This window comes from Stomoxys calcitrans, chromosome 2 (genome assembly GCF_963082655.1).
Source record: "Stomoxys calcitrans chromosome 2, idStoCalc2.1, whole genome shotgun sequence".
Classification (NCBI taxonomy): Eukaryota; Metazoa; Arthropoda; class Insecta; order Diptera; family Muscidae; genus Stomoxys; species Stomoxys calcitrans.
This window is the reverse complement of record NC_081553.1, coordinates 214,721,461-214,733,960: the sequence shown is the minus strand read 5'-3', so window position 1 is coordinate 214,733,960 and position 12,500 is coordinate 214,721,461. Positions and strand designations below refer to the sequence as shown.

The window sequence follows — 12,500 nt, the reverse complement described above, 5'->3', positions numbered from 1 at the left end:
ATTTCGGAAAAATTTTTTCAAAATTTTGTCTTAAGTGAAAATTTTTTTTAAATTTATTCAAAATTTTGTCTTTTGGGAAAATTTCTGCAAAATATTGTCTTTTGGGAAAAATTTTAAAAAAAATTGCGTTGAAAGAGAATTTCGGTGAAATTTTGTGTTTTGGGAATTTTTTTTTTCGATATTTTGTCTTTAGGGAGCAATTCTTGAATATTTAGTACTTAGGGAAAATTTTTCGAAATTTTGTCTTTAGAGGAAACTCTTTCCATATTTTGTCCTTTGGGAAAATTTCTTTGAAATTTCTTCTTCAAAGAAAATTTCTTCGGAATGTTTTCGTTTGGGAAGCATTTTTTCGAAAACTTGTGTTTAAGGAGAATTTTAGTAAAATTTTGTCTTTGGGGAAAATTCCTTCGAAATTTTGTCTTAGGAAAAATTTCTTCGAAATTTTATTTTTTGGGAATTTTTTCGAAATTTTGTTTTTAGGGAGAAATTCTTAGAAATTTTTGTATTTAGGGAAAATTTTTTCGAAACTTTGTCTTTAGGGAAAATTTTTTCGAAATCTTGTCTTATTGGGCAATTTTTTCGAAAACTTTGTTTAAGGAAAATTTTTTTTCGAAATTTTGTCTTTATGAAAAATTTCTTCGAAAATTTGTCTTTAGGGAATTTTTTTTCGAAATTTTGTCTAACGGGAATATTTTTTCGAAATTTTGTCTTTAGGAAAAATTTCTTGGAAATTCTGTTTTGGGAAATTTTTTTCGATATTTTATATTTAGGGAGAAATTCTTAAAAATTTTTGTATTTAGAGAAACTTTTTTTTTGAAATTTTGTCTTTATGAAAAATTTCTTCAAAAATTTGTCTTTTAAGAAAATTTTTTCAAAATTTTGTTATTAGGGAAATTTTTTTTTAAAATTTAGTTTTCTGGAAAATTCTTTTCGAAATTTTGTTTTAGAAAAAAATTCTTCTAAATTTTGTTTTTGGAAAAATTTCTTCGAAATTTTGTCTTTACGAAAAATTTTTTTCGAAATTCTGTCTTTTAAAAAAATTTTTTTTAAATTTTATCTTTGGCGAAAATTTTTCGAAATTTTGTCTTTAGGGAAAATTTTTTCGAAATTTTGTCTTTAGTGAATTTTTTTTCGAAATCTTGTCTAATCGGAAAAATTTTTTCGAAATTTTGTCTTCATTAAAAATTTCTTCGAAATTCTGTCTAGGGAAAATTTATTCGAAATTTTGTTTTTTGGGAAAATTTTTTCGAAATTTTGTTTTTTGGGAAAATTTTTTCGAAATTTTGTTATTAGGGAAAATTTTTTTTTGAAATTTTGTTTTCTAGAAAATTCTTTTCCAAATTTTGTTTTAGAAAAAAATTCTTCTAAATTTTGTTTTTGGAAAAATTTCTTCGAAATTTTATCTTCAGGAAAAATTTCTTCGAAATTCTGTCTTTTAAAAAATTTTTTTTTAAATTTGGTCTTTAGGGAAAATTTTTTCGAAATTTTGTCTTTAGGGAATTTTTTTTTGAAATCTTGTCTAATTGGGAAAATTTTTTCGAAATTTTGTCTTCACTAAAAATTTCTTCGAAATTCTGTCTAGGGAAAATTTGTTCGAAATTTTGTTTTTTAGGAAAATTTTTTTGAAATTTTGTGTTTTCGAAATTTTGTTTTTATAAAAATTTTCTTCGAAAATTTTTTCTTTGGGAATTTTTTTTTTATTTTTTTTTTAAGGAAAAATTTTTTCGAAATTTTGGTCTTGGGGAAAATTTTTTTTCGAAATGTTGTCTTTTGGAAAATTTTTTTCTAAATTCTGTTTTCTGAAAATTTTTTTTTTTGGAAATTTTGTCTTTAGAGAAAATTTGTTAGAAATTTTGTCCGTTAGGTGCAATTTTGTCGTTGGGAATAATTCTTTGAAATTTTATCGTTAGGGGGAAATTTTTATAAATTTTGTATTTATTGAAAATTTTTCGACATTTTATTTTGTGTCAAGCGAAAAATTTTTTATATTTCGTCCTTAGGGAAAATTTTATCACAATATAGAGTCCTTGGGTAAAATTACTTCAAGTTTGGTCTTGATTGATAATTTCTTTGAAATGTAGTCTTTAGGCACATATTTTTAGAATTTTTGTATTTTGGGAATATGTTTTAGTTTTTTTTTTCAGGGAAAGTTCCTTCCATACTAGGGTCTTGTTAAGATTTCTTAGACATTTTTATACCCACCACCGACGGATGGGGGTATATTCATTTTGTCATTCCGTTTGCATTTCCGAAATATCCATTTCCGACCCTATAAAGTATATATATTCTTGATCAGCGTAAAAATCTAAGACGATCTAGCCATGTCCGTCCGTCTGTCCGTCTGTCTGTTGAAATCACGCTACAGTCTTTAAAAATAGAGATATTGAGCTGAAATTTTGCACAGATTCTTTTTTTGTCCATAAGCAGGTTATGTTCGAAGATGGGCTATATCGGACTATATCTTGATATAGCCCCCATATAGACCGATCCGTCGATTTAGGGTCTTAGGCCCATAAAAGCCACATTTATGGTCCGATTTCGCTGAAATATGGGACAGTGAGATGTGTTAGGCCCTTTGACATATTTCTTCAATTTGGTCCAGATCGGTCCAAATTTGGATATAGCTGCTATATAGACCGATTTCTTGATTTATAGTTTTGGGCCCATAAAATGCTCATTTATTGCTCGATGTTCCCAAAATTTGAAACAGTGAGTTAAATTAAGCCCCTTGACATACTTCTGCAATATCGCACAGATCGGTCCAGATTTGGATATAGCTGCCATATAGATTGATCCTCCGATTTATGGTGTAAGGCCCATAATAGCCACATTCATTATCCGATTTTTCTGAAATTTGGGATAGTGAGATGTGTTAGGCCCTTTGACATATTTCTTCAATTTGGTCCAGATCGGTTCAAATTTGGATATAGCTGCCATATAGACCGATTTCTTGATTTATGGTCTTGGGCCCATAAAATGCTCATTTATTGCCCGATGTCCACGAAATTTGGAACAGTGAGTTAAATTAAGCCCCTTGACATACTTCTGCAATATCGCACAGATCGGTCGAGATTTGGATATAGCTGCCATATAGACCGATCTCTCTGTTTTAGGTTTTGGGGCCATAAAAGACGCATTTATTGTCCGATGTCGCTGAAATTTGAGACAGTGAGTTTGGTTAGGATCTTCGACGTCCTTCTTCAATTTTGCCCAGATCAGTCCAGATTTGAATATAGCTGCCATATAGACCGATCTCTGGATTTAAGGTTAAGGGCCCATAAAAGAGGCATTATTAACGCCTTTTTATTTGTTTTAATGGAAATTGTTTTCGAAATTTTTTCATTTGTGAACAGTAGTTCGGAATTTTATTCTTAGAAACTTTTTTTCCAATTTTTTTTCTTTGGGGAAAGTTCCTTCCAAATTTTGTCTTTAAGGAAAAGTTCTTAGAATTTAGGAAAAATTTCCAAATTTTGTCTCTAAGGAAAAATTCTTAGAATTTAGGAAAAATTTCTTAAAAATTTAGTTTTTGTATGTTGAGCTTTCTTTTTTGGTTTAAAATCTTTTTTGGCTTCCTTTGCAGCATATTGTCCGGCTATAGACCGGACATAATTTCTTGAACTATTTTTTTGGGCAAAATTAGTTCAAGTTTGGTCTCTAGCGGAAATTTCTTCGAATTTTTAACACAGGGAAAATATGTTCAAGATTTTTTTCTTTAGGAAAGGTTTCAAAAAAAATTTTTCTTTACAGAAACTTGACCACAAATTTTGTCCTAAGGAAAATTCTTTGAAATTTGGTCTTTATAAAAAGTTTTTTTTTTTTTTTTTTTGTTTTAGGGGAAAAATTTCCCTTTTTGTAAATTTTTACTAGCAAAATAGTATAAAATAAATATGAAAATCATTTAAATAAGACAAAAATAGTGTATAAAGCCAAAAAATTCAAACAAATGCTGGCATTGGCAACGGCATCATGCCTAAATTAGCCGCACATCGTCATTAGACGTCGATTTATAGACCGACAGGCACATCTTTCATGGCATCATTCGCTATAGGGGCTGCCGCAGCCTCATTGGACAACGGCCAGGTTTGCTCATATACAAAAGCGGGCGATCTACAAAACGATGTTCATAATTACCAAAGTGTATATGGAGGAAAAAAAAAAAAACAAAAATAATTCTCACACAGCAGGTGATTACTTATCGCTTGTGCTGATGCTGATGATGAAGACTGTGGCGATGATGGGGATCATCATCATCAGCATCCTGACTCTTGATGCAAAAATGCATCATAAATAGGCAACCACTTAATATTAGCTTTCATCTGCTGCCATTTTTCTTCTTCTTCTTCTCAGCTGTAGAGTAGGAAAAAGGAGGCGAGTGTAATAAATCTTAAAATATTTGAGAATCCAATTTCCAATAAAAGTAATCGTACACTCCTTGACTGAATCAGGGCAATAGAGGGGCATTCTTTCTTCCCCATTATTAAACTGATGACAATTACGGCGATCATCAGAATCATGATTACAATGTGGTACCACCACAGTAGTGCAGCTTTGCTGGTGGCTATGGTTGTGCCTAACGTTGGGCTAAATTAATTGATTTTTCTTTGTAATTACTGCGTCAATGGGAAAACTATAGCCACCGCATGTTTTCCCTGCTCCAATGTTCTGCTAACGCTGCTTTTCGGAGACGTTTTGAGTAAACAATAATTATAAAAATAGTATTTGAGTCTCATCATCGATTGCATGTGGTTTGCCTGCCTTCTTTTTTGCCGGAAAATTTAATACAAATTAGCTTTAGTGGTTTTTTCTCTCGATTTGTGCTCAGTGGGGTTTGTTTACTTCCATTTTGGACTTAGGCAGGGGAAAATATTGGCCAAGATCAATATTCACCTAAAAATGGTAGAGTTTTTGGCATCTTGTCATGTGCTGGCGCCGTACTGAAGGTCAAAAATTTTAAATATGACTAATATTTTCAGAAACAAAAACCCTACTCTGGACACTTTTACTAAAATAAAAGTTGTTTATTGAGGACACTTAATTAGTATTTTGTAGCTGAGTTGGTAGCGTGCTTGGATTACCAGTGCAGGGGTCGTGGGTTCGATTCCCGCCAGAAACCTTGGTCTGTCGCTACTGTGGTATCACAATGGACTTAAACTTGTCTTAGTGAGTCTGTACCGGACTACCACTCTTGCCTAGCCTACACCCTACACCACCACTGTGGTACAGGGTATTACAAGTTTGTGCATTGGTTTGCAACGGTAAGAAGGAGAAGAGCTAAACCCATTAATAAGTATACCTATCCACTCAGCATCACTTTCGATTCGATTTTGCCATGTCCGTCTGTCCGTCTGTGAGTCCCCATATTTTTGTTACAGGTCGTAACTTTTTTGGCCCAAAGACAAACGCTGTTGATTATGATCAATATCGGTTCAGAATTAGATATAGCTGCCATATATATCTTTCATCCGATAGGGCTTTTTAAGGCTGTAGAAGCCACAATTTAAGCCCGATCCTTACAAAATTTGTTTTTTTTTTTTAATGACCCACAATGCTTGCAAAATTTTATTGAAATCGGTCCAGATTAAGATATAGCTCCCATATATATCTTTCATCCAAAATGCCCTTTTAAAGCTGTAGGAGCCACAATTTTGGTCCCATCCTTAAAAAAAAAGTTATTGATTTTGGCAAAAATCGGCTCAGATTTAGATATAGCTCCCATATATATGTATCGCTAGATTTATACATAAATGGCCATAGTTGCTACAATTTTCCACTGATCTGCTCAAAATTTGGCACGGATTTGTTTTGTTACTGATCTTAACATGTCTGTTACATGACAGACTAATAGGACGAAAATCTTTCGCCTTCGTATGGTAAGATTTTTCTGCTATCGGAATGAAAATTACCTTCATGTCCCTCCATCCCTTAGGTATATAGTATGACATGCTGATACAAGCAGAGTATATCTCCCTAAGCCAAGGAACCAGTCTATCAGACATAGCTTGCAATTGAACAGGTGATACATCTTCCGGATCGGGCGACTTAAAGGGGTCGAAACTTCTTATAGCCCTAAAGGATTTTCGGCTCGAACACAATTTCCCTAATAACCTCCGACGAAGGCATGCCAGTAACAACCTTTTCTGGCGCCACGTTGTCCGTTGGAGAATTTCCCGGCAAATGTGTATCAATGAGTAGTTCTAGTGTTTCCTCGCTAGACATTGTCCACACATTCTCTGACTTCTGAATATACCCCAACGTAATAGGCCTCGAGAACAGAATCTTCTGTAGCCTAGAGACCTCAGATGTATCCCCAACGGAGCTGCAGAATTCTATCCAGGATTTGTTCTAAGCCTTTCTCAGCTCGCGGTTATATTTTTATACTCACCATCATTGGATGTGGATATGCTAAAATAGTCATTCCGTTTGTAAAACCTCGAAATACTCGCCCGTCCCTCCGTCCGTCCCTCCGTCCGTCCCTCCGTCCCTCCGTCCGTCCCTCCGTCCGTCCCTCCGTCCGTCCCTCCGTCCGTCCCTCCGTCCGTCCCTCCGTCCGTCCCTCCGTCCGTCCCTCCGTCCGTCCCTCCGTCCGTCCCTCCGTCCGTCCCTCCGTCCGTCCCTCCGTCCGTCCCTCCGTCCGTCCCTCCGTCCGTCCCTCCGTCCGTCCCTCCGTCCGTCCCTCCGTCCGTCCCTCCGTCCGTCCCTCCGTCCGTCCCTCCGTCCGTCCCTCCGTCCGTCCCTCCGTCCGTCCCTCCGTCCGTCCCTCCGTCCGTCCCTCCGTCCGTCCCTCCGTCCGTCCCTCCGTCCGTCCCTCCGTCCGTCCCTCCGTCCGTCCCTCCGTCCGTCCCTCCGTCCATCCCTCCGTCCGTCCCTCCGCCCGTCCCTCCGTCCGTCCCTCCGCCCGTCCCTCCGTCCGTCCGTCCCTCCGTCCGTCCCTCCGTCCGTCCCTCCGTCCGTCCCTCCGTCCGTCCCTCCGTCCGTCCCTCCGTCCGTCCCTCCGTCCATCCCTCCGTCCGTCCCTCCGTCCGTCCCTCCGTCCGTCCCTCCGTCCGTCCCTCCGTCCGTCCCTCCGCCCGTCCCTCCGTCCGTCCCTCCGCCCGTCCCTCCGTCCGTCCCTCCCTCCGTCCGTCCCTCCCTCCGTCCGTCCCTCCGTCCGTCCCTCCGTCCGTCCCTCCGTCCGTCTGCTGATACAAGCAGAGTCCGTCCGTCCCTCCGTCCGTCCCTCCGTCCGTCCCTCCGTCCGTCCCTCCGTCCGTCCCTCCGTCCGTCCCTCCGTCCGTCCCTCCGTCCATCCCTCCGTCCGTCCCTCCGTCCGTCCCTCCGTCCGTCCCTCCGTCCGTCCCTCCGTCCGTCCCTCCGTCCGTCCCTCCGTCCGTCCCTCCGTCCGTCCCTCCGTCCGTCCCTCCGTCCGTCCCTCCGTCCGTCCCTCCGTCCGTCCCTCCGTCCGTCCCTCCGTCCGTCCCTCCGTCCGTCCCTCCGTCCGTCCCTCCGTCCGTCCCTCCGTCCGTCCCTCCGTCCGTCCCTCCGTCCGTCCCTCCGTCCGTCCCTCCGTCCGTCCCTCCGTCCGTCCCTCCGTCCGTCCCTCCGTCCGTCCCTCCGTCCGTCCCTCCGTCCGTCCCTCCGTCCGTCCCTCCGTCCGTCCCTCCGTCCGTCCCTCCGTCCGTCCCTCCGTCCGTCCCTCCGTCCGTCCCTCCGTCCGTCCCTCCGTCCGTCCCTCCGTCCGTCCCTCCGTCCGTCCCTCCGTCCGTCCCTCCGTCCGTCCCTCCGTCCGTCCCTCCGTCCGTCCCTCCGTCCGTCCCTCCGTCCGTCCCTCCGTCCGTCCCTCCGTCCGTCCCTCCGTCCGTCCCTCCGTCCGTCCCTCCGTCCGTCCCTCCGTCCGTCCCTCCGTCCGTCCCTCCGTCCGTCCCTCCGTCCGTCCCTCCGTCCGTCCCTCCGTCCGTCCCTCCGTCCGTCCCTCCGTCCGTCCCTCCGTCCGTCCCTCCGTCCGTCCCTCCGTCCGTCCCTCCGTCCGTCCCTCCGTCCGTCCCTCCGTCCGTCCCTCCGTCCGTCCCTCCGTCCGTCCCTCCGTCCGTCCCTCCGTCCGTCCCTCCGTCCGTCCCTCCGTCCGTCCCTCCGTCCGTCCCTCCGTCCGTCCCTCCGTCCGTCCCTCCGTCCGTCCCTCCGTCCGTCCCTCCGTCCGTCCCTCCGTCCGTCCCTCCGTCCGTCCCTCCGTCCGTCCCTCCGTCCGTCCCTCCGTCCGTCCCTCCGTCCGTCCCTCCGTCCGTCCCTCCGTCCGTCCCTCCGTCCGTCCCTCCGTCCGTCCCTCCGTCCGTCCCTCCGCCCGTCCCTCCTCGAAGCTGCAATTTTTGTCCGATTTGGCAGAAATTACTCATAGTGTTCTGTTATGACTTGTTTTGTTATGACTTCCAACAACTGTGCCAAATACGGTCTAAATCGGGCAAGAACCTGATATAACTCCCATATAAACCGATCTCCCGTCGAAAGCACGCTAACTTGACTTCTTGAGCCTCTAGAGGGCACAATTCTTATCCGATTAGAATGAAATTTTGGAAGACGCGTTCTGTTATGATACCCGACAACTGTGTCAAATATGGTTCAAATCAGTCCATAACTTGATATAGCTGCCATATAAACCGATCTTGGGTCTTGACTTCTTGAGCCTCTAGAGGGCGCAATTCTTATCCGATTGGAATGAAAATTTGCACGACGTGTTTCGCAATGACTTCCAACAACCGTATCAAGTATGGTTTAAATCGATCAATAACCGGTTATAGCTGCCATATAATCCGATCTTGGGTCTTGACTTCTTGAGCCACTAGAGGGCGCAATTCTTATCCGATTGGAATGAAATTTAGCACGACGTGTTTTGTTATGATACCTAACAACTGTGTCAAGTATGGTTAAAATTTTTCCATAACCTTATATAGTTGTCATATAAACCGATCTTGGGTTTTGACTTCTTGAGCCTCTAGAGGGCGCAATTATTATCGGATTGGAATGACATTTTGCACGACATGTTTCGCTATGACTTCCAACAACTGTGCCAAGTATGGCTCAAATCGGTGCATAACATGATATAGCTGCCATATAAACCGATCTTGGGTCTTGATTTCTTGAGCCTCTAGAGGGCGCAATTCTTATCCGATTGGAATGAAATTTTGCACTATGTGTTTCGCTATGACTTATAATAACTGTGTCAAGTATAGTTTAAATCGGTTCATAACCCGATATAGCTGCCATATAATCCGATCTTGGGTTTTGACTTCTTGAGCCACTAGAGGGCGCAATTCTTATCCGATTAGAATGCAAATTTTGTTTTCTTGAGCCTCTAGAGGTCGCAATTATTACCCGATTTGCCTGAAATTTTGTACGACGGATCCTCTCAAGCCCATCAACATACTTGTTTGTTATGGTCTGTATCGGTCTATAGCCCGATACAGTTCCCATATAAATCGATCTCTCTATTTTACTTCTTGAGCCCCCAAAGGCCGCAATTCTTATTCGAATTCGCTGACATTTTACACAGGTCTCCAACATATAATTTAATTGTGGTCCGAGCCGGACCATATCTTGATATAGCTCTAATAGCAGAGCAAATCTTTTCTTTTATCCTGTTTTGCCTAAGAAGAAATGCCGGGAAAAGAACTCCACAAATGCGATCCATGGTGGAGGATATATAAGATTCGGCCCGGCTGCACTTAGCACGCTTTTACTTGTCATATTTTTACGCTTTTACTTGTTTTCAGAATATTTTGTTAGAATTTGGGCTTTGATAAAATTTCCCAGAAAATTTCGTAGGCATTTTTCCCTTAGTTCAAACTTTTTATTTTCCTTTATTCCTTCATCTCTGTGCTTTTGGCCAGATTACAGCTACAATGTTTATATTGTTTCAATAATTAATAACTCATGAAATGTCTTTTAATGCCACACATAGAAAAATATATTTTCCCAAAATCCATACACATGTGCCCATGTAATTAGTAATTCTTTGGCTTTTGTTATACCTCTTAAATGTGCGTAGTTTTGCAATGATTTTGAACTTAACCCATTCGATTTTTCATGCATGTCATCGCTGTTTTCTATTTGAGTTTTTTTCAAAATAGACACTGGCCGGCCGTCCTACTTCCTTTTCTCCCTTCACCAGCATCTCTCATTCATGCCATGCCATCACCCAATGGGCCATTCGATATTGTGCTGAGTTATGGCGAGTGTGAATTTTAAATTTAGAACAACAACATTTTACACAGAACCGAAACTATTTTCGTACATTCGGTCAAGGTACTAAACAATGTTGCCGTTGTCTTATTCTCTTATTGGGCCACTATTCTTGTTGTTGTTGTTGCATTTACTGTTTGGTTTGTTTTGATTTTCGAAACTTTTGTTGTTGTTTAATGGCTTGGCTATGGGCAATCAATGGGGCGGTGGGTGGTGTGGTGGTAGGGGGAGAGCATTTGTCTTGTGATCAATCTGTGAGGATTGTGGGGTATTACTTAAATTAATGGTGGCCATCAGCCAAAGTAAATTATTTGATACTAAAAATGTTGTTCCAAAGTTGTGAGAAAATTTGAGGGTAACAAACGCAAATTTTTTCCTTTTAAAAATATTTGAAGACTTTTCCATGGGACTTTTTTACGAAAATTTCCATAGAATACAAAAAAACTATTTTATTTGAAACAATGAGTTGGGCTATAAGAGTATTTAAAAAAAAAACACTTAAAACAAAATTAATCGGAAAAATTAAATAAATTATGAAAAAATTATACAATATTTAAATTTTTAATAAAGACAAGTAAAAGCGTGCCAAGTTCGGCCGGGCCGAATCTTGAGAATCAACCAAAATGGATTCTGCTAAAATATGGAAAGGAAATTTTATGCGATGAGGCGTCCCCAAACACTTGGTCGAAAATTTGATTATCTCATTCGTTTTTTAATCTCCAATACCATTCGTTTCAGCCACATATGGCCATGGTCGTTTAATTTGTTACTTTGGGGGGTGTTTTGGGGAAGGAGCGGTGCCCCAAATATATGGTCCCACTTTTGGATATCAGATCCGTATTCTACTCCCAAATACAATAGTTTGGTCTGTAAATAATTGCGGTTTGTGGGTGTTTTGGGAAAGGGGTAGACCCCCAGAAAATTGGTCCCGAAGGGGTGCATCAATTTCATGCTCTACTCCCCAATACTTTTCATTTGAGCCCCACATTGACATGGCCGGTAAATATGTCTGGTTTAGGGAGCGGTGTGGTCCGCCAAACACTTAGCCCTGAAAATAAATCAGCATTGTGCTCTACTCTGATATATCATTTATTTGAACCCCATATTGCCATTGGCCTCAAAATTGTATATCAAATTCGTTTTCTAATCTTAAATACCTTTCATTTAAACCCCTTGTTGGAAAAGTCCGCAAATATGTCCGTTTAGGGATATGGGTCCTAAAAACTATGGTAAGCAAATGCGTCCTATTTGGAGGTTGTTATGGTGGTGGGACATCGCCAAGACAGTTGGTCCCGAATGATGAAATCACATTCGTGGTCTACTCCCAAATACCTTTCATGTGAGCTCCATATTTCCATAGTCGGCCAACATGGTGGTTTGGGGGATGGGGTGGCCACTCAGTGACTTGGCCCTGAAAAATATCTCAGATAAGTGTTTTACCATGAAAAACTTTTTATTTGAGCCCCATATGGCAATGATCCGCAAATACGTCCTATTTGGATGAGGTTATGGGGGGTGGGGAGGCCCCATAGAAACTTGTTCCGAATATTGACATCAGATTCGTGCTCTACTCTCAAAGACCTTTCATTTGAGACCCATATTGCTATAGTAGTAAATTTGTCCTCTTGGGGGGGTGTTTTTGAGGAGGGGCGGCCCCCCGAACACTTGGTCCCACATTTGGATATCAGATTCGTATTCTACGCTCAAGTACCTTTTATTTGAGCCCCATATTGCCATGTTCAGTAAATTTGTCCTATTTGGGCTTGTTTTGGGGAAGGCATGGACCCCTAGAAACTTGGTCCCACATTTGGATATCAGATTCGTATTCTACTCGCAAATACCTTTCATTTGAGTCCCATATTGCCATGGTAGGTAAATATGTCCGATTTAGAGGTCTTTTGGGGGTTGGGGTGGTCCCCCTAACACTTGGCCCGACAATTGGATATCAGATACGTTTTCTCATTCTAAATACCTTTCATTTGAGTCCCACATTGTCGTGATAGGTCTAAATATATATTTGGTAGGTCTTAGGATGGGGCGGCCCCCCTAGGTACACCATCCAAAATTTGGATACCAAATTTTTATTTATATGGTAAGGGGGAGAGTCCCCTAACTAACCGACTAACAAGCACAAATTGATTTTTATATATGGGAGCTGTATTAGGTGTTAGACCGATTTGGACCGTACTAAGCACCGTTGTTGAAAGTCATAGCAGAACAGTACATGCAAAATTTCTGCCAAATCAGACAAAAATTTCGGCTTCCAGGGGCTCAAAAAGTCAAATCGGAAG

General features: G+C 41.3%; 1 protein-coding gene across 3 annotated transcripts in view; it reads right to left on the bottom strand.

Moving 5' to 3' along the window:
* The window catches only part of LOC106092941 (dendritic arbor reduction protein 1), a 359,220-nt gene that overhangs the window by 96,358 nt on the left and 250,362 nt on the right, over window positions 1-12,500 (bottom strand). The window lies entirely within an intron of this gene.